The sequence below is a fragment of the Antechinus flavipes genome, chromosome X, assembly GCF_016432865.1.
Source record: "Antechinus flavipes isolate AdamAnt ecotype Samford, QLD, Australia chromosome X, AdamAnt_v2, whole genome shotgun sequence".
Lineage (NCBI taxonomy): Eukaryota > Metazoa > Chordata > Mammalia > Dasyuromorphia > Dasyuridae > Antechinus > Antechinus flavipes.
Window position 1 is genome coordinate 57853226 of NC_067404.1, and position 27043 is coordinate 57880268.

At 47.8% G+C, this 27043-nt stretch overlaps 1 protein-coding gene across 1 annotated transcript in view; it reads right to left on the reverse strand.

Moving 5' to 3' along the window:
• LOC127542520 (myosin-11-like) overlaps positions 1 to 21293 on the reverse strand; it is a 158753-nt gene extending 137460 nt beyond the window's left edge. The window contains exons 1-3 of the mRNA XM_051968183.1: positions 21207 to 21293; positions 16085 to 16296; positions 15897 to 15961 (exon numbers count right to left, since the gene is read on the reverse strand). The gene's annotated coding sequence lies outside the window, so the exon portion shown is untranslated. The remainder of the gene's footprint in view (positions 1 to 15896; positions 15962 to 16084; positions 16297 to 21206) is intronic.
• Between the last annotated feature and the right edge of the window lie 5750 nt (positions 21294 to 27043).

The following is a 27043-nucleotide window of genomic DNA, read 5'->3' on the forward strand; positions in this document are numbered from 1 at the left end:
GCCCACAGAAGCTTGGATGCTTGAAGTAGCCAAGAACATTTGTGAAGCACTCTGTGAAGTCATCAGGTGCTATGGAAATGTCAACTACGCTAATGTGGGTGATTACAGGTATGTTCGCCCTCCCCCAGCTCTTACCACCAGCAGAAATAATTGGCATCAACAGGTTTGTTTGGCTTGTGTGCACACCCTCGAGTCCCTAGGAAGCCCGAGCTACAAAGGGCACATTTGCACTTTCACTAACTGGCACAGCAGGCTTCTTCCTTAGTGCCTGCTACAGACTTAGGGCCCCTCTCCAATCCCAAGGTGGGTCCAGGCCTCTCTGCCTACGTGTGAGGCACTCAGCTTGGCCAAATGCTTGTTGCCTGCCTGATTACTAATAGGGTACAAGTGCCCTATTACGCAACTCAGTACAGTCATTCCTCCACAAGCTTCCATCTGCCCACTCTCTGGTCTGCTGCTGTGGTGAAGAGGGCAAACTAGAAACAGATGGATCAGCCTATCGTAGAGAGGGGCTGCTGAGCCCCTTGAAGCCTGAAGGAGGGAGCTTTAATACCACTGTATGTTTCCCTTCCTCTTGAAGCACAGTGGCTATAATAGCATATTCAAGTCATGGCTTTGCCATATACTATGGGCCTCTGCACAAGAGGCTTTCCCTCTCTGAGTCTTTGACTCGGTCTCCTCCTCTGCAAAATGGCAGGCAGGGGGACACTCTAGATAAGGGGTCCTCAAACTTCGGCCCGTGGGCCAGATGCGGCAGCCGAGGACGTTTATCCCCCCCACCCAGGGCTATGAAGTTTCTTTATTTAAAGGCCCACAAAACAAAGTTTTTGATTTTACTATAGTCCGGCCCTCCAACAGTCTAAGAGACAGTGAACTGCCCCCCTATTTAAAAAGTTTCAGGCCCCCTGTATCTAGATGATCTCTGAGGCTACTTACAGCTCTGGTATTCTGAATTCTGTATTCTAAGGTCTTTAACACCAGACATTTCATGTTATATGTTCTAAGGTTGCCCTCCGGCTCCCACATTCCAAGTTCTAGGTCACTTCCAGAAATGGCACTTCATATTTTATGTTCTATATTTTGAAGTCCCTTCCATTTCTGACATTCCATGCCAAATGTTCTATGTTCTAAAGTCTTTTCCAGCTCTGCCATTGCAAGGTATGTCTGAGGATCCTATGTAGCTGATATTCCATGTTGTATGTTCTAAGGCCCCTTTCTAGCTCTGGCACTCCCCATACTAGGGTCCCTTTCAGCCCTAACATTCTATGTTCTATGTTTTGAGGTCCTTTCCAACTCCGACATTCTATGTTACATGTGCTATAGTCGAAAGTCTCATTCCACTTCTGTCATTCTATACTACATGTTCTAAGATCCCTGTCCAGCTCTAACATTCTAGGGCTCCCTGATTGGAACTGGATGCCCTGAACCATGCAGAAAATCACCTCACTTCCCAACTCCCACTGTCAAGGCTGTCAGCAAAGGACTTCTTTTGCATTTAGGGACTTAGAAAAATGAGTAGCTTTCCCACTGTGGGAGAATAACACTGATTGTCCAAAAATTCCTTTTAAGAATATGTTCTCAGTGATTCTTTCCAACAATGAGATGATTGATGCCAATTCCAATGATCTTGTGATGAAGAGAGCCATGGACACCCCAGAGAGAGAACTGTGGGAACTGAGTGAGGATCACAACATAACAGGCTCATTCCTTTTGTTGTTGTTCGCTTGCATTTTGTTCTCTTACTCATTTACTTTCTTTTTTTGATCTGATTTCTCTTGTGCAGAAAGAGAATTGTATAAATGTTTATACATATTGGATTGTATGTTTTAACATGTTTAACATATATTGGGTTGCTTGCCATCTAGGGGAGGGGATGGGGGGAAGGAGGAGAAAATTTGAAACAGAAGGCTTTGCAAGGGTCAATGCTGAAAAATTATTCATGCATATGTTTTGAAAATAAAAAGCTTTAGACAATAAAATAAAATGAGAAGAAAATGGCAAAAAAAAAAAAAAAAGTATGTTCTCAGAGCCAAAGGAGATGGAGAGAAGAGCTGGGGAAAGTATGTAAGAGCCTCCCCCAACTAAATCACCAACTTGGGAGCAAAGTGCCATCTTATTCCAACACTGATTTCTGGGGCCTGAAAATCAGAAATCCTTCTGTTTAGGTTTGACTTGTGACCAAGGTCACTCATCTTGACCACTTCCCAATTTTCATTAATGTTTACAAGTTTACATCAAAATGGAGACTCTTGGGGGCTCCTGCTCACATTTCTGTTCCAAAGAATATGCTTATCTATTTGAACCTCAAATCTTGGATCTGTCCAAACCTTAATAACAGAATTATTTTCTAAGGATTTGACTCTCGTTCCCTCCCTCTCCCTCTCCCACACACATTCCCAACAATATCTGGCACCATGGCACCTCCCCAGCCTCGGTATCCTTGACATTCCAATCAAACCTACCTGCTCTCCATTAACCTCAACCGAATGTGCCTATCTATACCCCACCCCACGGCCTGTGTGAGCTTGTTTAGACTGGATCTTGGGCTTGCAGTGGCCCCCTCTCCCTCTGTTTCTGCTTCATTTCTGATCGAAGTTTCCCCCCAAGCCCTCCAAACCCTGACATTCTCTGTTCTCTAAGCTCTCTTCCTGTCCCCCGAGTCTTTGACTTTCTATAGTTCTGTGATTTTATGGGCAAATGTAGTGATTTGACCTCTCCAGAGTCGTAGGGCAAGGGAGGCCAGAGCCAGCTGGGCCAGCGATTGGCTGTGACAGACCCAAAGGGCAGACAACGAGCCAGAGTAAACTCTTCCTTTGCGCTCACGTTAAACCTTAACAACATTTAATTTAAAAAGTAATTTTGAAAATTTCTCGTGCGATGAATCAAAAAGGTGTTTGAGGCTGCCGTGTTGATCCCTGGAGTTTGGCAGCCTGGAGTTTAATAACCTGAATCTTCCTAAAGCAAACGGAGCCCGGAGCTCCTTCCACTAGAGGTGAATGCTCCATGCTCCTTCCATGTCACACTCATGGCAAAGAGTGGCTCTTCTTGCTCCTCCACCCAACCAGTCTGTGGATTCTAGCCCCACAACTCTCCCATTTCCTGCCTCTAAGGTCACTGCCCTAGGCACTTAGCACCTCTGACCCAGATTATTGGAGCAGGCTCTAAACCCATCTCCCTGCCACTGGCTTCCAGTCTTTATCACTGCTAATCCCTTCCTTTACATAGCAATTAAAAGAATCAGAGTATGGCTCAGTTCTCGCCTTACTACTTTCCTGGGCAAAAATCTTCAGTGACTCCTTATTGCCGCTAGGAAAAATAGAACCCCATCAGTTTACCATTGAAGAGCCCATCGCCAACCCAATCTCATTCTGTTTCCTTGTCCACAGTGGCTTTGTGGCTCCACCAAACTGGACGACTATCTGCCGCCACTGACTTGCCTTTTCTCACCTCTATGTAGTCATCCAGGCTATCCCTCTTATTGAGAATGCACTTGTTTGTCTCTGGTCAGTCTGAAACCTAGCTCTCCCTTCAGGGTCCAGCTTGAGGGCCACCGCCTCTTCTTTGCTGCCCTTCAAACCATCCCCCAGCCCCATAAATCAGCCAAAAGTAGCCTCCTGCTCACACTGGTCCAGAATATCTCTCCAGGATCTTTCCTTTGCCCGTAGCACTGCTCTGAACTTTTACCAGGCACATCTGGGTGGTGTATGTTCTGTCCCCACTATCGCGGGGGGGGGGGGTAAATTCCTTGAGTCCAGGGACCCATCCTTTCCCCCCATTATTGTAGCTCTGGGAGAGAACACAGGGCTCTGCACAAGGTAGCTCCTTAAAAAACGTTTCCTGAATTGAACCCAAAACAGGCTCTTGCAATTTCTAATCCAATTATTCGAAACCTGATGAGTTCATCTGTGCCAGCATGAGCAAGTTACCTTTATGGACTGGATCTCAGTCTCCTCTTCTAGCAAATGAGGACTGACAGATTGCTAAGGCTTCTTTCAGGGTTCTGTTGCGAGGCCCCACCCAGTTCCAACATGGCTCATTCATTCATTCTACTGATGCTAAATGAGCCCCTATGGGTGGGATTCTATGTTAAACAATATTTGAGATTCAGAGATCACTAATAACTCACATTTCTATAATGTGTGAAGGCGGGAACTAATTTGGCTGCCACAGCACGAATGAAGGACAAAGGTCAATAAATCATATCTACCAGTCCCTCTAAGTTAAACTCTAGGCACAGGGGTCCTCAAACTATGGCCCGAGGGCCAGATGCAGCAGCTGAGGATGATTATCCCCCTCCCCCAGGGCTATGAAGTTTCTTTGTTTAAAGGCCCACAAAACAAAGGTTTTGTTTTGACTATAGTCCGGCCCTCTGACAGTCTGAGGGACAGTGAACTGGCCCCCTATTTAAAAAGTTTGAGGACCCCTGCTAGGGTGATCCACATGGTTGCCATGTGAGTTACTGGAGTCCTGATGGGAATTAAATTAATTAACCAATTAACAGGCATTTACCCCAGCATTTAATGTGTACCAGACACTGTAATAGGCAAAGGTAACAGTCCCGGCCCTTGAGGAGTTTACAATCTAGTCATGGAAGGTAACATGAGAATATGCAGAGATATGAAAAGAGACCAGATACAAAGTGATTTTGAGGTGGGAGGGGAAGGCACTAACAGCTAAAAAGAAAGGGACAGACCTCATGCAGAAGGTTGACCTGACCCTTGAAGGAAACTAGGGATCCAAAGAGTTGGTGGTAAAGAGGAAGGGTTTTCTTGGCACATAGTAGGCATATAATAAATACTTGCTGACTGACTAATGAATTCCAGGGATGGGAAACAGGCAGTGAAAAGGCATGGAGGTGGGAAATGAAGAGCTGTATATGAGAACTACCAAGAACACCAGTCTGGTTAGACAATACTGTGCAAAAAGGGGTATCAATGTATAATAAGGCTGAACAGATTCCCTGGGACTACGTTGTGAAGGTCTCGAAATGCCAAATGGAGGAGTTGGCCCTAGAAGTAATGGGGAGTCACTGAGGTGAACACTGAGAAGGTCCTGAACTTATGATGGCAATTGGGAGCATGGAGGTAAAATATATATATATATATTATGGAGGCAAAAAGAACAAGACTTGTTAATTGAGTAAATTGTGGGAATGAGAAGCAGAGGATGAAATCAAGGTTGTGAAGCTGGATAGTGAGTGGAAAGATAGTGGTACCTTCATCAGAAACCAGGAAGCTTGGAAGAAGGGTGAATTTGGGTGGAAAGAGGATGACTTATGTTTTGGGCACACTGAATTTGCTATATCTGGAGGAATTCAGACCAAAACGCTCAATAAGCAGTTTGGTGGTACAGTTATCTTGCACTCAGAAGAGAGACTAAAGCAGAAAATAGAGACCTGTATAGATCTGTATAGAAATTATAAACTCCCGGAAGCTGATGAGGTTATCAAGAGAAAATAGAGAAGAGGGACTAAGACAGGGTCCTGAGGGCATATCCACAGTTTAGAAAATGATAATGATGATGATCCTTCAAAGGAGACTAAATAGAAGCAATTAGACATGTAGGAGGAGAACCCAAGAGTTGAATGCATCCTACTCTACCCAACTCCTCTAGCAGGTAGACTTGGGAGAGTTGCTGCTAAGGAAGAAGGAAAGTAGATCATAAGACTGATTTAGCTAGAGTGACTCTCACTGTGCTGGCTAGGTGCAGGCATGAGTCTGATTCACAAAAAAGCTAAAATAGCTCTGAGAGTACAAGCTATTCTTACAAAAATGCTGGATGTACTCCCCTGTGAAGATGCTAATAACTACAATTCAGGTGGCTATAGCATCTAATGAAAAACAAATAGGTTACAACACAAAAGAGAGCTGGATCCGATAGCAGCAGTTTACAGCTCAGCAGAAAAAGCAGTCCAGGATGCCATCAGCAGGTCTGATCAACAGGAAAGCCTTAAGAAGGAGCTTAGGAAAATAAAGAGGTGTACCACCTAGGACACAACCCTCAGATGATGAATTGCTCAAGTTCCATTATCTTCCCTCTCTACAAGTGATTTGGGAATCAGAAGTAAAGTGTGTGTCCCTATGTATTTGAAGGGAATTTTCCTAGCTATGTACCTTGCAATTCTGTCTTATTCAATGCTTTTGCTTTAGCATAGTGTCTCCTTTGATTTAGTCTGATTGTTAAAAGAAGCATGAGATCTGTGTTTTTCTTAATAGACACTGTCCCGATGGCAGCTCGAACCTGAATGTAGCTTTCAGAGGCCCTGGTTGAGAGGAAGTGTGATCTGCAAACACTTAAAAGTTTATAAGAAGTTTTCCCCACAACAATCTCCTATCACTTATTGTGTAATTTGAGGCAAGATACCTCATCTCTCTAAGCTTCAGTTTCCCCATCTAGAAAACAAGAATTGCACTAACCGATCTCACAGGAATGTTGTGAGGTTCGAGTGATATAATTGATGTAAATCACTTTGTAAATCTTGTAGTGTTAATATAAATGTAAACCTCTATTATTAACCTCTATAACAATCTTTCTCCCATGACTCACCGGGACATAGATGACCCTGGTCTCTTCAGAGCTCTGGAGAGTCAACTCTAGTTGGACCTGCACCAGGCTAGAAAGATATCAAGCATAGATCCAGCAACAGAGCAGTTACATTACAGGAGAGGCTCCTCGCCAAAATGGCTACAGGATGACCTAGCCCCATGTAGCCATGAAATTTCATTCAGGGCTTACAGAACCAACCTTCAGGGTGACCTGCAGGCTACAAATGAATCTAAGGGCCTTCAAACTGAAAGATGAGCCTTTTTATGACCTGTTGGGACCCTCTGATATCAATGGCCCTGCAAGTCTTCTAGTGGAAATTTGCCCTCTGGATGGCAAAGCAAACTGTCCTAGTCCTATGAACCACTGCCAAGAGTTTGTGTGAGAGAGACAGACAGACAGACAGACAGACAGACAGACAAATGGATAGACAGACAGCCACATAGACAGGGAGAGAGATATGGAGATGAGAGAGGGATAGATGAGAGACAGAGAGACAAAGACAAAGAGAGAGAGAAAGAGAGGAAGAGACAGAGACAGAGAGATGAGAGACCTATGAGAGAACGATAGTGATAGCAATAGAGATGAGAAGAGAGAGACAGAGACAGACAGAGACATAGACGGGAAGAGAGCTATGGAGATGAGAGGGGTATATGAGAGAGATAGAGATTAAGAGAAAGGAAGGGAGGGAATGAGAGAGACACAGAGATGAGAGGGCTATGAGAGAGCAATAGTGATAGCAATCGAGATGAGAAGAGAAAGAGATACAGAGACACACAGAAAGAGACACAGAGAGAAAAGAGAGTGCGCTCATAGTACCAGACCTGAAAGGACCGCTGAAGAACAAGTCCAACCCTTCGTTTTCAGGTCCAGAGGGGAAGTGGCCTAAGGTCACCCAGCAGGTCAGGATCCTCAGAAGCCAGACTACAATTTAGATCTTCACTCTCCTAGCCCAGTTCTCTCTCCACTGCCCCCAGCTGTCATCTGATGCAAAGAGTTCTATGATTTTGTAAGAACTGTGGAGTTTACCTTTTCCCAGTGTGAGATGTAGGGGTTAGGCTATCTGGAAGTCAAACTAGATTCAAACCATGTTTCCTCCCATAGAAGCTTGTATCATATCACCAAAAACTTTTGAAAAAATGTGTTAATGAGATTAACCCCAACTTTATAAATGGGAAAACCAAGATAGAAATTGAGATTGTCTGATATCAACAGGAGACTTGGCATCAGCACTTTGTAAATAAGAGAATCCCAGGGTCAGAAGTAACTGGAAACCAGTAGAATGTAAGCTCCTTGAAGACAGATGAGGACTGGTTTTTACTTTGTCTGTTGTACCTCTAGGCACCCAGAAGTGACGCTTTGTATAGAACAGGCACTTAATAAATGCTGAATTGCTGAGATGACTGACCTGTCAGAGGTCTGAGTACATGTTCCTGTTCCTAGTTGGGGATTACGCTCAAATAATCACAGATAGTGTTTCTTCTGTGGGAAAAAAAGTGAGTCTTAGAGAAAATGTTGTGCAAAAAGCAGTGGATTTGGAGTAAGAAGGCTGGGTCAGATCACGGGTGTCTGTCGTTTCCTAGTTGTGTGATCTTAGGTAAGTAACTTCCCTTCTCTGGGTCTCAGTTTCTTCCTTTGTACATAAGGAGTATAGCCTAGGTCAGAGGTTCTTAATCTGGGGCTGTGAACTTTAATTGTAATTTGGTATAATTAGCTTCCTTTGTAATTGTGAATTTTCTTTTATTCATTTAAAACTGCATGAGCAGGAAGTTCTTGCATGTAGTTAACCTAAATCCCTCTTGTTGCAGCAAGCCTTCACTGACTTCAGACCTGTTTTCAGTATATATGAGTAAGAAGTGATCTTTACTGTCTATTTGGGTGGCTTAGAACTGGTAAAGAGGGAGATCTCGAGACTTCTGATTCATGGACAACCCCAATACTCACTAAGAATTAGTTTGTCTCTGCATCTGTCCATCCATTTATCTAACCTTCCGTCCATATAAAGGCTAAAAAAACAGTGAGGGAAAAGAAGGAACTCCCTTCTTCTTAGCTCTGGTCTGCTCAGTAAATTGGAAATAAGTTCATGTGTCCATGCGGCATATCCCTGTCCAGGGAGAAAAGGTTCACCTTAGCTACTACGGGCAGATTGCAGCAAAATATTGGCCCTAAGGCTCCTGGAAAGGCAGGATCTGTGTTCCCAATGATGAGCCGTCCACCAGTGGTAATAAATAACCCGTTAGGATGACGGGGATTGGGTTACTGCAGAGAAGATTCAATTCATTAATCAGAAGTCAATAATTCCACACTCTGGTCTTGAGGCACTGATCAACGTGTCAGTCACAAGTTAATGCCATTTGCTGCTGCACTGTGCTGATAGCAACCTCTCTCCCAGCAGCAAAGGCCCCAGAATAGCAGGGGAGGGAGCACAGTCATCCCCCATTAAAGATCTAGACAGGGAAGAGGGAGAGGAGAGAAGGGGGACCGGGAATCGATGGCAAAAGTGTTTTGCAGCAGACTGTCTGGAGAATCATCTCTCCGCTCAGCCAGGGACATGGGCAGCATCTCTGTTGGCCAACAGGCCAACTGGGAGGACAAAGATGAACCCTCATCCCCCCCCCCATCTCTACCTATTGACATCCTCCAGGAGGCCTACTCTGAATTCTCCTGGTTGTGAACGATCTCTCCCTCATCTACTCTCAAGGCGCATTGATTCCTTTTATGTACTTCCTACATCTTCATTTGAGTTATGGTTATTGGTATATCTGTACTAAGATCATAAGAGACAGAGGTGGAAGAGATCTTGAAGATCAAAGCTGGTTGGTTGGAGGCTAACACCCTCTTTTTGCAGGTGAGGAAAGGGAAGCCCAGAAATAGCAATTAACTTGCCCAAGGTCATACCCTTCCTAGGTGGATAAGAACTTGGACATCTCATTCAGCTAAGGATGCACTAGATGGGACCAAGGTCCCTTCCAGCTCCCAGATTCTGTGATTCTGGGCAATTACAGAGCCAGATTTCGAGCCCAGGCTCTCTGACTTCCAATCCAATGTTCTTTCCACATTATACTACGCTGCCTCTTTTACCTCCTTACCTGGATTGTAAAAGCAACTGGAAGGTAGGGCCCAGAAATTTGCATCTCCTCCTGTGTCAAGCCTAATACAGGCACAAAATAGGCATTTAGTAAATGTTTCTCCAATGAATGAAAAACTGCGGAATTTTGAAAGGAATGGGCAGTAAGGGGAAAAAAACCCAAAGATATGAAGACAATCAACAAAAGCCCCCAGATATTCCTCTGCAGTGCATGAGATTCTTGGAGCACCTGCTTGGGAGGTAGGGAAAATGGGCTTAAAATTTGGGCAGGCTTTTGTTATTTATTCCAGGCAAATTAGTAACCTCTCTGAGGTCCAAATAAAGAGGGCTGGACCAGATGGTGTCGAAGATCCCTTCTTAGCTCTTGATTCTATGATGGTTCTACGTAAGAACATGTGGTCCTAAAGGCAAGTGTGGATTATTCCTCAGGAGCCCTCCCGACCCCATGACCGCTAGAGTTCTAAGAGTGAGGGCTAAGAACACGCCAACCAACAGCTATTCCGAGATCTGCTTGCTTCTGCTCTAAAAGCTCCAGGCACAGACAGGGTCCTATGTAATCTAAGGGTGGACACGGGTTCAGGAAGTAACCCCATGTATTTGAGCAGTCTTTTTTACCTAGCTTTCCCCAAAGATCCAGAAATCTTTGAATTGAAAAAGAATTGGAGGTTTAAGGGACTGCAAACTCAACAAAAGTCAGTCAATTCAGGCTAATTGCTTCCAGAAAGAAGGGCAGACCTACTATACTCTATCTCGGTCAGGACACTCCGGGATTAGCACGGTCAGTCCTGGGAAAGACAAATGTATAAACAAACCAAGGTGCATCTGGAGAAAGATGGGCATGACAGGCCAAGCCCGTGCCACCATGCCATGCCAACGGTTTGACGAAAGTGCAGATGTTTAGTTTGAAGGGGAAAAGGGTGATTCAGTAGAAGAGGCCCTTCCCATATGTGGCCCCAGAAGGCAGAGCTAGTAGCAAAGGAAAGGAGGAGGAGGGAGGCAGGTTGAGGTTCCACATAAGGGAAAATATTCTGTCGATTCAAGCTGCCTGCCCTCACATGTAAGGGACTGCTTTGATGAGCTCAGGGCTTTCCCTTTACTAGAGGTCGCCAAGCAGAGGCTGGATGACCACAGTCAGGGCTGTTATCAAAGAGACTCCTGCATGGGCCACAGTTGGCCTAACTGCCCTCTGAGATTCTGAGTGCTCTGTTTTTATAGTCACCAACAGTGCAAAATGGGAGTTTGGAAGCAATCGATGCTACGTGCAGGTATTCGGAGCAGGGGGTCATAGGGCAGGAGCAGAGCAGCGAATTAGACACAAAGCAAGCATAAACAAGGGGCAGGGAAACTGAACCAGAGGAGCTGAGAGCCTGAGAGGCAAGTACTGAGGAAAATTGATCTAGCAGCAGTGGAGCTGACAGACTCGATGGTGACCCAGGAAGGAAAAATGTATTCAATGGTTTTGAGGGGAAAAAAGCAACTTCTGGATGTCGGCACCAGTTAACAGGTCCATATGGAGAGAATAACATGAAGGAATACAGTGAGGTAGGTATGAAAAACAGGGGCTGGGGAGAGAAAGGGGAAAGGCCTGGACGGCCACTTGGGGAGTGTGTTCCAGTACAAGATGGACTGTACAAGCCTCTGGGGCCCTTCTAACTCTGAGGATCTAGAGGCTGCTGAGGTGCAATGGGGCAAGTGATATATCCTGAGTCAAAGAGGACTGGTTTTAAATCGTGCCTCAGACAGTAATTTGTTGTGTGATCCTGGTCAAATCACTTACCTTCTTTGGACCTCAATTTCCTCATCTGTAAAATGAGGAGGGGTAGACTTGATAATCTGTTTTAAAAAAATCTCTTCCAGTTCTAAATCTCACATCCTTGAGATTCTACATTTCTGTACTGCATTTACCAAAGAGACTCCTAGGACAAAAGTGTCAAACACAGGCCCAAATGGGGCCCAAACCTGATGAAAATGGCATTGAGAAATCTTGGACAAAATAAATGAAAAAACAATAAAAGAGATATTAAAATTTCAAGCAAAGTCAAAATGAGGCCCTCAAGGAGCTGTTGGTAAGACTTGGTGGCTTTGCTTCTAAGTGTTTTGACACCACTGTCCTCTGAGACTTTTCTAAAGAGTCTATTTCTCATGTTTAGCTAAAGGATCTCCTACATCCTAAGATCCCTTCCAGCTCCGACATGCTACGTTCTACATGCTAAAGTCCCACTCAGCTCTGACATGCCATGTTCTATGTTCTAAGACCTTCCCAGCTCTAGCACGCTATCTTCCATGTTCTAAGGCCCCATCCAGTTCTGACAAGCCATGTTCTATGTTTTAAGACCCTTCCCAGCTCTAGCTGCACTATCTTCCATGTTCTAAAGTCCCACCCAGCTCTGACAAGCCATGTTCTATGTTCTAAGACCCTTCCCAGCTCTAGCATGTTATCTTCCATGTTCTAAGGTCCTCCCAGTTCTGGCACTGTGATCGAAGGTTCCTTTCAACTCTAAATTTGACGATCCTCTGGTTACAAGAAGCCAAGATAGGTTTGTGGAAATTCGGTTGATTTGTTGGGTGGTGAGGTAGTGAGGAAGAATTAGTAGAGTGCACTTTTCTGGATCGATTCTATAATGCCCATAAAGTAATACAAGCATCGAGAGCAGACATTTATGTAGGGTTTCACAACTCCAAAGCACTTTGGATACATCGGTTCACTCACAAAGCTTTACGTTATGGAACAATGGCATCTGAACCAAAAGGCCTGGATTCAAGGCCAAGTTCCAGTACTTTGCTGGTTGCCTCAGTTTCTGCATCTGTAAAAAATGTAGACAGCACTACTGGCACTACCTCCTGGGGTTGTTGCTAGGAAAACCTTCTGTAAGCCTTCACATGCCAGCTAAGTGTGAGCAATGCTGACTGTTCCCCACATATGCTCAGGGAGTGGTGACATCTCAGGAATTTGTCCCAGTTATTCAGCAACTAAAGGCAGGGGGAGACATCTGGTTCAGACCCAGGTAAGCCTGGGACTATGTCCCTGGGCTAAAACCCTGCAGGCTAATTAATCACAAGCAAGTTGAGAAGAAAATAGCAGCTGGGAGAAAGAGGAAAGGCTTGGTGAGAGAACCTACTTTTCCCCTGAGACCAGTAGATACAGACCAATGGGTCATGTTCCAAAGATCCTTATTCTCCCAGAATTAGACAAAAACAAAGCTCTCAGCTCCCTAGAGCCAGATCTTAATGGGCAGGTTCCAAGAGGCACATCAACTACCAAAGACAATCGTGGATGAGATCCTGATACCCAGAGGTCCCCAGGCCATATAGTGTTCCGGGTTTCAGAACCATGGAACTGATATGTTTATTCAATGATAGCTGGCCTCAGATATGGCCGGTACTGATTCTTCCTCAAGTTAATGCCTACACGGGAAGGACTGGCGTATGAAACCCTGGCCCATCTCTTACTTCAATTTCCCCACCTCCCAGCCCGCAATTCATCACCCCTGTGCTTTCACATCTGAAGCATGGTGTGCCTGACAGCTCCTTCTGACAGTGATATTTCCTGGAAGAGAACGGCAGTGTCGGCAAATAACTAAGACCAAGACATCCGGGTTACCGCACCACACACCCGCAGAAAGACGGGCTCATGTTTCCATTTGAAATGGCAATCCTCGGTTATCCGTGTGTCAATATCGGCAGTGTAGGTGATTCCCCCCAAGGAAAACATTTAAGACTTTCATCTCCCACCCAACACTCTCTTCTTCCCGACAGTAGCAGGTGAAGCTTGAGGAAATGTAAATTTATTATAATGTCAACCTAAACATAATTAGGAAGGCTAATTGGAGCAGGGGTGCAGGGGCAGAAGCTTTTCTAAATTCAAGAGAAACAGTCATTTGAATTCTTTTCGATTGTATCAGCTCTTTGCTGTGATACCAGAACAAGGGACAGTGAGTTCTGAGGGCGAGAGTTTTGAGCAAAGGGGCCTGAACTCAAACCCCAGCCCTGTTGATTATATGACCTCGGACAACACACTATGAGCCTCTGTCTACTAGTTTCCTCAACTGTCAAATGAGAGGAGTGCTCTTGTTGTGGGGTGATGTCGGGACTCTCTCGTGAATGGGGTTGAAGTGAAGCAGAGTTGCTACACTAGATAATTCTCTAAGCTTCCTTTCAACTCTAACATTCTATGAATAAAACATTAGAAAGCACAAGCTTAGGGTACAGAGGGGAAGCAGAAAGAAATGAAAAGAACCCAATGTTGGTGTTGTGTGGGGACCCTCCTGAGGAAGGAGCCAGATGTTGTCCCGATGCCAGCCGACCGACCTCTTAGGGCACACGGGTCCCTTCCCCTTCCCTTCCGCCAAGCAGGACAGCCTCACAAATGGGGGCTGACTCGGAGTTAGACCAACCTTGACTTAGAAGAGACAGCAAAACCTTTGGTATTTTCTGAGTTTGACCTTGGATACATTGTAGATAGAGAAAGACTGTTTCTAAAATTCTAGGAATTCATTTATAATGCCAGTGGGGATTGGCTATGGGCCAGCTACCTCACTTTCTATAAGGGAACTCCCCCAGATGAGCTCCAAGGTCCCTTACAGGTCTAACACGGGGTGATTCTGTGACTAGAAAGTATCTTGAGGGGCCATTTTGTCCATCCCTCAGCCTCCGGGCAGGGCTACACAGCAATCAGTTGTTCTTTTTTTCCCAAAGTCCAGGGAGGCAGCTCATGAACCCATCTCTAGGATTGATTCTCACAATCACAAGAGCCAGGGAAGCCTCTGTTTTGTACAATAGAGATAATAATATTCACACACTATTTCAGAGGACTTTGGTGAGAAAAAAGCACTACAGAAACCTAAAAAAACATCTAGAAATTGGAATGATTATTCTCACTACCCTCTTATCCCACTGGAGATATAAACACTTGCTTTCCCTTTGTTCTATATTACCCTTCCCCCTCTGTCCATATCCCTTATTACTGAGGAGACAGTAGGTTCATAAAGTCAGAGCTTTAGAAGGCCCTTCTTGAGACATCATTTATTCCAACCTGTTTAAAGAAATACAGATCAGGAAAATAGATCTCCTGAGATTCCACAAGAAGTAAGGCATATGGGATTCGACCCCATGAGGTGGAATTCCCAAATCTGGTGCTCCTTCCACTGACGTTATTAAGCCATTAGGCTCGGGCCCATTTCCCAAACCCCAAGGTCATTTCTGCTCCTGCTTTCTTCAGTATGCTAACTTAGGCAGAAACAGATGAGATTAAGTGAGACCCCACGGGGGTGCCCAGTTCTCCTCAGTTCTGCCATCCCACAAGAAGCCCCTCACACAAGTCCCACAAGGAAAAACTCTGGGCTGGATTTTAAGTTGCCTTCCAGAGGTCCAAGGAAAATAAGGGAGCTTACTAGGCAGACCCTGCTAACTGTGCTCTCTCTCTGTGCTGGCTGGCCTGGCCTGGTGGGCTTCCTTTGTTATGAAGTGGGGGGAGTCTATGGGTAGGAAGCCACTGAAAAGTGACAATTGCACAGTGGAGGGAAAAAACCTCATCCAAACATTTGTAGACCCAAACGAGAAAAACCAAAGGACACCAAGTACCTGTTCCCTTTGATACGTGATCTCTGACCCCATCCCTTCAACCAATAGCAATAGGTGCTTGGAAGCTTGAAGCTTGAAACACTTGAAGAATCGTGGGATCATAGATTTTTAGCTGGAAGGGACCTCAGAGGTCAATGAGACCAACCTGGTCAATTTACAGATGAGGAGACTGAGGCCCAGGGAGGGAAAGGGACTTGTCCCTCCTCACACAGGTAGCAAGAATTGGAACCTGGGTTCCCTGAGTCCAAATCCACAGGTCATTCCAAGGGAGGCGATACATTGTTTCCAAGGCGGTTTTAAGCAGAGGGAAGGTGAGGGATGTACCTGACTGAGTCAGCAAGCTGAGGGATGGAGTGGATGACCCCTAGGCCTCAGTTTCTTCATCAGTAAAATGGGGTCAGCAAACAGCTCTCTCCCATGGTGGAGAAAAATCTCATGCCAATTTTATGGAGCTATGAAAATGTGAGGGATTTCTCATCTTCTCCATGTTTTGTATTCTGCATCCGTTTCCTCCTCTGTAGAATGAGAGCAACCATTCCCGTAATCCCTATGTCATAAGGGAAATCCATCGGAAAACCTCCAATGTGAGAGAAGAAAGCACTGTGCTGGCTGGAATTTCAGGCCCTAGGATTTTATGGCACCAGCACAAGGGAAAGGGGAAAGGAAATGGGAGCTCAGTACTTACTTGGTCTCCAACACTTCAGGGCCTTCTCCACTGGAAAGAGAAAGATGGCAGGCCAGAGCCCTGGGCTACAGAGAGAAACACCAAGGGAACAGTGAGATGACGAGAAAGGCAAGAGACAAAATTGTGGGTGGGTGACAGGAAAGAAAGGGAACGGGCTGCAGAAATAGACCCGCAAAGAGCCTCCTCACCTGCACGTGGGACCCCTGAAGGCCACGGAGACCCTCAGAGCACGGAAGAGCTTTCTGGAGGAGGGCTGGGACCTTTGGCCCCAGAGCACAAAATGGACGCCCCAGTGGCAAGGGCTCTTCACTTGGCAGTCACGAGGCCTGGGCTGAAGTTCGGCTTCTTCCACCTCCTGCTTATGTGACTTTAGGGAAGTCTTTTCTCTCTGATGCCTTACCTGCAAAATGAGAGAAGCAGACAGCAATGTGCACAAGTGGAAAGAGGATTTAATTTGGGGTCGAAAGATCTCAGCTTCAAGTCTGGCTTTGCCATACTGCCTGTGTGACTTGGGACAAATGATGGCCCATCTGTGTACCTTAGTTCCCCATCTCGAAAACCAAGAGGGTGGGCTGGCAGCACTTCTTCAACTTTGTTCACTCTCGATCCCTTTTCACCGGAAAATTTTTTAGGTGATCCCGGGTATATAGATATATAAAACAGGTATACAACTCAAACATTTCCTGATAAGAAATCATCATTTTGAGACCCCACATTCAATTACAAGACCCCCCTATGGAGTCTTGAACCACAGTTTAAGAAGCTGGGGACTAGATGATGTTTAAAGTTCCTCTCTGTAACCTATGACTTTAAGAGTAAAGTCACATAGGTTTCAATGTTAAGAGAAAGGAGGCGGGGGGAGGGGCGCTCAGAAAAATCTTATCCTCTGCCTAAAAGGTGGTTTTCCAAATAAGAAAGAGGGGCCAAGAGATCAGGGCAAGGCCAGGATGCAGGAGCTGGCCGGATGAACTAGAATTTGGAAAGCGACGCCCCCATTTCCCACATCGACCCTCTACTACGGCAGATCTCCAATCATTGAGCTGTTGGGCGATTTTTCACAGAGGACTCCAAAAAAGAGCAGGGTCCACATTTTGGAATATCTGAAGCTTTGGGGAGTGGGGCAAACAGGCAGAAGGAGGTAGCTCGATTTCTCCTTTCCCCATCCTAGGCTCTGACTACCTTTGCCTGAGGCTGGGTAGCAGAAGGGAAGAAGACTGTCTCAGAGTCTGGGGCAACCTAGGCCCTACTCCCCCACCTTCCATGGGAAAAATCGTTATCTCCAAGGCCCAACATGATACAGGCTCAAGGTAACCACTATTATACAGCAAATTTTCCCTCCAGATCTAAAGCCACTTAATTAATTCAAGGAAAATAAAAGGGGGTAGAGGTTTTCAGAGCTGGAAGGGAAAACAGGCAATTGTGAAATTATCTACTACAATCCCCAACGATTTTCTTCCATGGGGAAAGTAAGGGTGACAAGGAGAAGTGACTCATCCAAGACCACACAGCTAGCATACCTCCAAACTGGGATTTTGAAAGCAGAGACAAGAGAGCTCAAATCGGGGGGGGGGGGGGGCGGTCAAAGGAATAGAGTTTGAGTCTAGGCATTGACGGTGGGACTCCTTGACCCTCAGTTTCCTCTTCTGAAAAAGGAAGGGACCGATGTTCTCTAAGGGTAGGCAGTTCTACATTCATTTTTTAAAAGATTTTCAATGGGGAGGGGTGGGGCACCTGAGGATCTTTGCACCATCCCTCCCTGAATCCCTCTTTGTGTTAGTGTCATTAAAAGTTTGATCTCATAATATTTTAATCTAAATCTTAATCTAAAAGATTTTCATCCAAAATAAAATAACGCATCATTGGCACTACCAACGCAGTAATGGCCTGTTCTTGAAAGTGAAAGCCAGGCTAGGACTAACAGGCTTACCAAGAGACTGGCTGTCAGGGGAGTCTGGGCTGTGAGGACGGAGCCCAGCCACGGCCTGATAAATGTTTTCAGCCCCAGCAACTCCCAGGTGCCAAGGGGCTGAGATGTGTCTGGGCGGAGGGAGCACCTAGGGCAGGAAAACGGTGGGCCCTGGAAGCTTGGAAGCATCGGCCACGAGAGCTGACATTTCTATGGAACCCTAACCTCCATTGTCCCATTTGGCACTCACTTCTACTCTGAGAGTGCAAGCAGTAGGATGCTGCTTATTCTTTTCCGCTAGGGAAACTGAGGCTCAGAAAGGGGAAATGGCTTGTCCGAGGAAACGGGGTTGGTAAGTGGCAAAGCCTGTCCCGATGTCCTGGTTCCCGCTCCCTAGTTCCCAGCAGGTTTTCCCCCTTTATCAGCTTTCTGATCTCGCCACTATCCCCACCTCCCAGCTCCTTTCCGACTGCAGGACCATCCCAGGGAGGCGTGGGAATTGCGAATCATTAGCCTGGGCGAGCACAGCAGCAGAAGCAGGCTCCCCGAGTGCGGGGCTGGTCTGCCTCCGACTCCAGTCTGGAGGTTGTGAGCAGGCTTTTTTTTTTCCTGTTTTAATAAAGCATGGCTGCACCCCCGATTTCTTCAAGCGAGCAGGTTGATTTATTTACCAGACTTGATGTATGTCAAAATCTGCCACGTGCTTACGTAATTGTTACCCATCTATCAAGGCTCGTTATTTAGTCAAATGTTTGTTTTTAAAGTGTGCTTTTAAATGGCTTTCTCTAGCCGGCTGCACAGTCGTTCTGTGGCTCGTTTTAATTATATTCTGACAATGGATATTAGGAGAAGTTCTCTTAAATCATTTCCTCCCGGTGCCATCTCTTCCCCATCCAAATTGGTTCTCTTTTCTCTCTAGTGATATTTGCTGGTTTAATTCGAACAGGCAAAAAGCTCGACAGAGAGACGGGCAGATTTGTGGACAATGCCCTTCCTAGCACGGTTTAACATCCTGGTCTCAGCCGAACAGCGGGTACCCGATACACCGCTAAACCCCACATCAGAATATTGACAGCTACGAGATAACCTGACAAAATGACCGGAAAAGAGGAGGGGGTGGGGAGAGGGAGGGAGAAGCGCTACGGGGGTTAGAGTCAGAAGGACCTAGAATATCACGGCTGGAAAGGACCCTAGAGATCACCTCGCCCCGACTCCCTAGTTTTACAAATAAGCCCGAGCTGCGAAGGCAGAGAAGTGAGACCGATTCTACGAATTCAGACATTTGCTGAATTCCCACCCGCTCCCTTCTCCCCCTCCCCCCTCTGCTGCTCAATCTGAACCGGTAGCGAAAGGAATGTCTGTCCCATCGCTAGTATTCCTGCAATCAATCTCCTTCCTCTGGGAGGTCAGATTGCCGATGACACTTGCGAGAGCCAAGACTGTGGAACCTGTAGCCCCGTCAAACCAGTTATGCCATTGCCAACACTGCAGTCTGCCAAGCGAGAGGGATCGGCTCTCAACCGGGCCGGCGCGAGGGCCGAGTCTAGGTTCCAAGGAGAGGGGGAGGTGGGAGGAGGGGGAAGTGAAGGGAGAACGCAAATACAGGTCAGACCTCCAAACTTAGTCAGCGAATCCGTTTTTGTTGTCCCCGCTGGGTAAACGTCCAAGGCTTCCAAAAATTGGACATTGTAATACAGATGTCCGGGCCCAAATTTAAATTGCTCAGGAGACAGATGGCTAATTATATTCCCAGCCGCATTTTTCTCTGGGATAGTTTCAGACAGTCAGCCAGTTTTATTTGATTAGCCAGTTTCCCAGTTAATATGTAAAATGACAGTTCATGAGGACTTTTCTGTCCCCTTCTAAAAATACCTTTTCAAGAAGGGAAAATTTTTCCCAAGCCATGGAACGTCATGGCGGTAAATAAAACCGCAGGCATATGTTCGCCACCGTGGAAAGCAAGGAAGAGAGAGAGAGAGAGAGAGAGAGAGAGAGAGAGAGAGAGAGAGAGAGAGAGAGAGAGAGAGAGAGAGAGAGAGAACGAGCGAGCACACTGGGTGCAAGGGTGCTGGGCTGCCTGGAGGTTCGGGTGCAGAAGCCGCCGCCCCCGCTGCCACCGCCCTGACCCAATGGGTGCCTGCAGCCCCTTGGCTCCCTCTCGTCCCCTCAGTCAAAGCACAGCCAAGAGAAATCCAAGCCCCGGGTCAAAGTGCAGGGAACGCCATATTTATAGCGCACACCACCACCACCACCACCACCAGACCACGCAAAAATAAATAAATAAATAAAGTGTCTCAGCACACATACACGGCAACGAACACAAACAAGAGGCCAGAGAGCTAAAGATGCGACGGGGAGGGGGATCCAAATGTCCCCCGAACCAGCCGACGCTGCAATCGGACCCAATGGGTGGGTGGTGGGTTTGCTTTTGGGCTTTTTTTAGTGTGTGTGTGTGTGTGTGTGTGTGTGTGTGTGTGTGTAGTGGGAAGGATGGAGGGGGGTTCTGGGCTCCCGGGCAGCTCCCCAGGGGGACGGGCAGCCCACAAACAGGCAGAGGCAGTCATGCTGCAAGCGCTGGATTCCACAGCACAGCGGCGGCGGCGGCGGCAGCAGGCGGCCAGCACCGCGCGCCCGCCCGCCCACCATCCCCGCACTCCCTGGCAGCGGCCCCCCGGGGTTGTGCGGGGCGGCGCCGGACCGCAAGCCCGGCTCGCCTTGGGCTGGCCCTGGCCCGTGCCAGTTGTCACAAGGGATGGCCGATCCCGGGTAGGAGGGCGTCGGGGTATGGAGGTGGGAAGGGGGGGGAAGAAAGGCTCGCCTGGCCCCCTCCCCCAGCTCCGGCCCCGGCGGGATGCGAAAGGCGCGCGCGGCGGTGCCGGGCTTCGACAGCTAGCCCGGAGCCCGCAGCGCAGCAGGCGCGCGCGTGTCCGTGTCTCTGTGTGTGTGCCTGCGTGTGCGTGGCTGTGTGTATTTGCCGGCCCGTGTGGCCGTGGCCATGTATCTGGGTGAGTGTGTGTGAGTGTGTGTGAGTGTGAGTGAGTGTGTGCGTGCGCGCGCGCGCGGCTCCCGCGGCCCCCAAGACTTCCCCTCCCCCTCCCCGGCCAGGCAGACAAGCAGGCAGGCGGCAGAAGGCGAACGGGGCCTTTCCTAGATTGCAATGCCTGGGAGGGCGAGCGCGGGGCTCGGTGCCCGCGGCGGCCAGGCTCGGGCTCGGGTTCCCGTGCCCGCTCCCGCTCCCGCCCTCGCTCCCTCTCTCTCACACGCCCTGCTGCCTGCCTTCGCTACCTTCCTTCTCCAGCTGCATGCAGCAGCAGCGGTGGCACCCGCACCCCCCGCCCCCGCCGCCGCCGCCCGGGGCCGGGCAGGGCAGGGCCCCGGCACTGGATGGCATCCAGGCCACTTACCTAGCAGGCTGGCTCCTGAGGCAAAGCGAGGCGAGGCGAGGCGAGGCAGGGCTCTGGGGCCCAGTGGGACTGCAAGCGCCGACTGCAGCCGCCGCCGCCGCCGCCGCCGCCGCCGCCGCCGCCGCCGCCGCCGCAGCCGTCACCGCTACTGCTGCTCCATGCGCCTGGACCGCCAGGTGGACGCGCCTCCTCTCCTCCTCTCGCTCCCTCCCTCCCTCCTGCTCTGGGGGGTGGTGCCGGTGCCGCCGCTGCGGACCGAGTCAGCGCCGCCGTCGCCGCCGCTCAACGCCCGCGCTGCTGCTGCTGCCGTCGCCGCTGCCGCTGCTGCTGCTGCTGCTGCTGCTGCAGCAGCCGCCGCCGCCGCCGCCGCTGCCACTGCCGCCGCCGCGAGTCCCGCGGTCCGTGCCCCACACGCGCCACCGCCCCGAACCCCGGGCGCCTAGCACGCGGACAGCGCGCGCGGCGCAGAGAGCCCGCTCGGGGCGGCGACGGCCCTACGGGGGGAGGGGGGGAAGGGGGGTAGGAGGGAAGAGGACAACGAGCAGGAGCTGGAGGAGGAGGGCGGCTGCCGCTGCTCCTGCTGCTGCTGCTGCCGCTGCCGCTGCCGCTGCCGCTGCTGCTGCCGCTGATGCTGCTGGCTTCCCCTCTCGAGTTCTCCCCGTGCCTTTCTCTTCCTCCTCCTTCCCTCCCCCTCCCTCTTTCCCCCTCCTCCCCCCTCTTCTCCTCGTCCTCTCCCTCCTCCCTCTTTTCCTCCTCCTCCTCCTCCTGCTCTTCTACCTCCTCCTCTCCTCTCCTCTCCTTTCTCCTCCTCCTCCTCTTCTTCTACCTCCTCCTTCCCTTCCTCCTCCTCCTGCTCTTCACCCTCACCCTGACGCTGCTACTGTTACTGCCTGTCCCTGAGCTGTCACCCCTCCACCTCCTTCCCCTGGGTTGCCTTTGCCCATTCAAAAAAGGTGCCCAGGCCCGGGAGCTTAATGCTCCTGCCATTGTTTGCTCCAGTGACACTAGTGCTGGACTTCCTGCCCCCACCCTTCCCCTCTCTACTTTCCTTCTCCCTCAGCTTTTCCTATAACCACATTTTCCCATCTGACCCCCTTTTTGTGTGCCCGGGCCGCCTGTCATAAAAGGCAGGCACCCCCCCCCAAAAAAAAACTGTCCTTTTTTGCTCCTGGTCCTGGCCAGTTCCCCCACAGGTCCTGAGACATGAGAGGGTGCAGAAAGGAGCATCTCTGAAGTTTGGGAAGGAAGAAGATGGCCATAGCTAGTTCCCCTCAGAACCTTGCTGACCATGCCTCCAACTGTTGGCCACCCATCCACTCACCTCCCTAAATAACAGATCATGGACCCAGGCAGGCTGAGGAGTTAGAAACAAGGTTGGGTGAAGGGAACGTTCCCCTCCGAAAGGGGGAAAGGAGACTTGGGGAGATCCCAAAGGTGCTAGGATCAAAAGATTTAATAGCTCATCAAGTTTCTCCTACAGAAAAGCAAAGGGAAACCCAGAGAGGTGAAGTCTCACAAGCAATAAATAGGCCCAGGATTCCCAACCCCGGCTTTGACTCCAAGTTGGGGTACTTTCCACTCTGTTAGCTGCCTCTCTGTAAAAGCACATTTAGATATAGCCTCGCTACACCTCTGGAGGGTCTTTGTGCCCAGGTTTATGCCTGAGTAGTGTTATCCTATCCTCCTGATCCCTCTGACCTAGGGCCAAGACCCAGAAAGGTTCTTGGAGAGCTGTGCTGATAAAAGACTCCATTTGGAGTTTCTGGGTTCCTGGTTCATTAAACTCTGCCTGCTCCCACCACTGCCCCTTCCCTTCAAATCCGACCTGGTGCCGGCAGCAGCAGTAGCTCACCTAAGAGAAAGGAAAACAAACTAGCAAAAAAAAAAAAAAAGTGTCTGCCACCCTCTTAAAATACAGTTTCTCTTCTGTTCCTCAATTCAGCTGCTGCAATCACAGCTCCATTCTCCTACAATCCTGAACTCCAGGGAGTCTGAAGACCTGAGTTCTGCTTGGAACTCTGCCACTCAACACTCATCTGGAACAAGGCATTTCCTCCTCTGAGCCTCAATTTCCCCATTTCTAAACTGGGGGGAGGAGTCGGTTGCATTAAATCACTTTGAGGATCCCTTCTCATTCTAACATTCTATATTCTAATATCCCTTTCCACCTCTACAACTCTCTGGTCTTCCAGGCGCTGCTTACACACCCCCCGACCCCACCCTTTGTCAACAGGCCATGCTTGGAACAGAGGGTCACTTTATGTCCCAGTACCCCCTGGCCAGCCAGCCACTCACAGTCTGGGAGGCAAAGGTTTGAGACAGAGGTCTGCTGTACTTTGCTCACAGTCCTAGTGCTCTTGGCGTTTGTCTTTGCAGTCCGCAACCAAGAAAGTTCTGTCTGCTTGTACCATAGATCCTTCTGTGAACTACTGGGTGGGGCTCAGATAATAACAACTTCTTACATTTCTACTCTAACTCATATCTACAACTTTACCAAGGCTCCTTGGAGAGACCATGGGGGCCTTCTAGGCCTATCCCCTCACTTAGCAGATGAGGAAACTGAGGTCCGGGGAAGTTAGTGGATTGTCCAAAGTCACACAGTAAGTGGCAGGGCTCAGATTTGAACCTGGGTCCTTGACATCAAACAGAAACTCATCTGCTCCTACCCCCTCTTATTTTACAACAACAAATAAAAAAAAAGGAAAATGAGCCCTAAAGAGATTCCATGACTTGCCACAAACACACCAGAGCCAGGATCTGACTGCCCTTACTATCTTCTTGGGTGAACCATTGCAAGGATTGTTATCCCCCATTTTATCGATGGGGAAACAAATGCTACAAGGGAGCTTACAAAGGACTTGCCGAAGACCACAGTTAGTAAACAGGTCTGAGTCATGATGTGAAGCCAGTCCTTTAACTGCAGATCTAGCACACTCTTTCTAACACACCAAGCTCCTTTTGATGAGCTAATCTCTTCTATGGAAACTTCATGATAATACTCCAGACTAGCTTGGAACTGGGTGTAAGGCAGGTTTTCCCATAAGGGCAAACACCTGAAAAAAACCCTCTTTTTTATAAGGGTATCTTACCCCAAAGACAGCGCTCCATCAGACTTTAGCGTCTAAGAGGCCCACGTGGAGGAAACTGGCCCCTACTGGCTTCATAATGACCAGCCCAACATTAAGCACCCAAATTCCCAAGAGCTCGGAGGTTAGTCACACACCCTGCTCACATCAGCTGGAGGCGGGAAAGCCAAAAGGGTTAAGAGCCTTATGGTGGCAGTCTGGAAGACCTACTAGGTTCTAGTCCCAATTTTTCCAACAGCCTAAGTGACAATCGCAGAAATTCCTTGAAATCCATTTTCGCATCTAGAAAATAGATCATTTCCTCTTCTGCAGGGACTTTTATGTTTATAACATATTAGTATAACACAAAGAACTATTGGGCTAGGAATCCAATGACCTGGGCTCAAACTCTGTCACCTTCTAGCTGTGGGACCTGGAGCAAATCACTTCTTTTGGAGTTTCCCTTGGCTCCTATAAAATAAAATGATCAAGTCCCCTTCCAGCTCTAACACTCAGCGATCCTGTCCTCTCTGAAGGGCGGTGCCAGCCAACAAACCCTGATCCCATTTCTTGTACCTGCCTCTACCTCTCCTCTACTCAATAGAATATTATCGCCCTTACTCCATGCTGCCTGTTTCTGTTGACTGCCTTAAATAATTTCAATTCAACAACTGCTTATTAGATACCTTCTCTGCCTTGGGCACTGTCTAGGTACTCTGAATAGAAAAACAAAAGTGAGCCAGTGCCTGCCATTAGGGAGCTCACATTCTACTGGGGGAGACAATGTAGTCCTAGATAAGTAAATAAAAGATGTGTACACAGGAAGTGCCCTGTGATCTGGAGTCCTGGGATTCCCGACCCAGTGCTTTTTCTGTTAAACCAGATGTGTGATAAACAACCTCTTTAGCTCCTCCCTATGCCCCTCAAGCTCTTTCCACATTGGTTTCTGGGCTTATCCTCTACCTGAACCCAGAATAGATGAAGCAAGGAAATTAAAAAATATCATTATTGCAGGGTCATATACACAGGTGTTACAATGTATGATATTTCCATATTATTATGGGTATAATGCACCATTATACAATTGTGCCTGTAGAATATAGAACAATGCTAATACCTGGCTCTGGTTTGAAGGCCCTTTTTTCTGAATAATGAAGAAGAATGGCCCAGAGGAAGTCATGGGGGCTGTGATGGAGAGGCCAATGGATCAAAACCCCATGTGCCAATCTCTCTTTGTTCGGGGTCAATAACCAGCATGGTTGGGGGGGATGTCCTATTATAGAGTATACAATCCACTAGGCCCTGAACAAGGGAAGGGAACCTTGAGCCAAGTTCAACTATTTTTGCAGAGCCAAGAGAAAGGTAGTTTCTTTTCCTCCCTCCCCTCTCTCCTGTTTCCCCTTATCCCACACATGTCAGCAACTCCCAGAGGATTCCTTGGATTTATTGAGGACCAACAATGTGTGCAGCCCCACACTGACTACATTTGAGGAGGTGCAAGGAAAGCTCCCTGCCCTCTAGTTCACATGTACATAAAAGACCTACTGACACAGTGAAGCACATGCCAAGGGTAAAATACACAGAAGCAGTGTAGGAAAAAAGAGAATTAATTTGGGGTCCCAGAATCCAGATTTTAAAGAGACCTCAGTGGCCATCTTATCCCACCAACTTCTAGTTCTGCTTTCTGGGCCCAAGCAGAATAAATCTAATCCCTCTTTCCATAAGTAAGCCCTTCAAAGACTTAAAGAGAGTTATTAAATCCTCTTCTACTCTTCTCCAGGCTCAATACCCCCAGTTCCTTTAATCAATTCCCAGTTGCATGAATTTGAGACCCTTCCTCATCTTTGCCCTCCCCAGGATACCCCAGCTTATCAACGTACCTCCTAAAATGGACAAAACTCAGTGTTCTAACTGGGGCTCTAAATCCCAGAGAAGTAAGAGATCATTAAATTCTTGTTCTCCTGGAATATCCTGGAGGATTTTTTTTTTATGATTCATTTGTTTTAAAATGTATTTTCTTACCTGCTACTGACATCTTCATTTCTTAATTGTCCTACCCCCTGCCTTATCCAGGAAGCCTTTCCTTGTAACAAAGATTTAAAAAGAAAAACTGCAGTTCAGCAAAACTAACCAACTGGGTCTCATAGTGCCTACAATATTCCACAGCCATAGGATCCTTTCATTGTGCAATGAAGGCAAAGAGATGCCATTACTCAGTTCTTCTCCTGAGTCACTTCTGTTCAGCAGTAAACATCAATTAAGCATGTACCGAGTGCAAAGCTCTGTTCTAGGCACAGCTTAGAAGACAGTCTGACAATGAGCTCATACAATAGCGTGTGGAAAGTCCAGTAAAAAAAGTGGCAAATGCTCTGTGAGGTCCAAGGAGGAAGTCATTGGGGCAGAGGTGTCCTGGAGGAAATAGCATCTGACCTGGGTTTTAAAGGATAAGTTAGAATTTAACAGAGGGAGGAGGAGGGCATTGAACACAGAAAAGTGTAAGAGCAAAGAACTGAAGGCAGGACCGCATAGTGCGTGTTCAGAACTGTCCAGTTTGGTTGGAACATTGCATAAGTGAAATAATAGGAGCTAAGGCTAGAAAGGTTGGTGACAGCCAGATTGTGACAGCCAGAGAAATTTCAACTTTACTAGGTAGGCAATAATTAGCCACTGAAACTTATAGAGCAGAGAGGTGACATATGCCTAAGAAGGATTATTCTGGAAGCAACATACAGGATAGATTTGGTGGAAGGGGGAGGCTAGAAATAGAAAGGC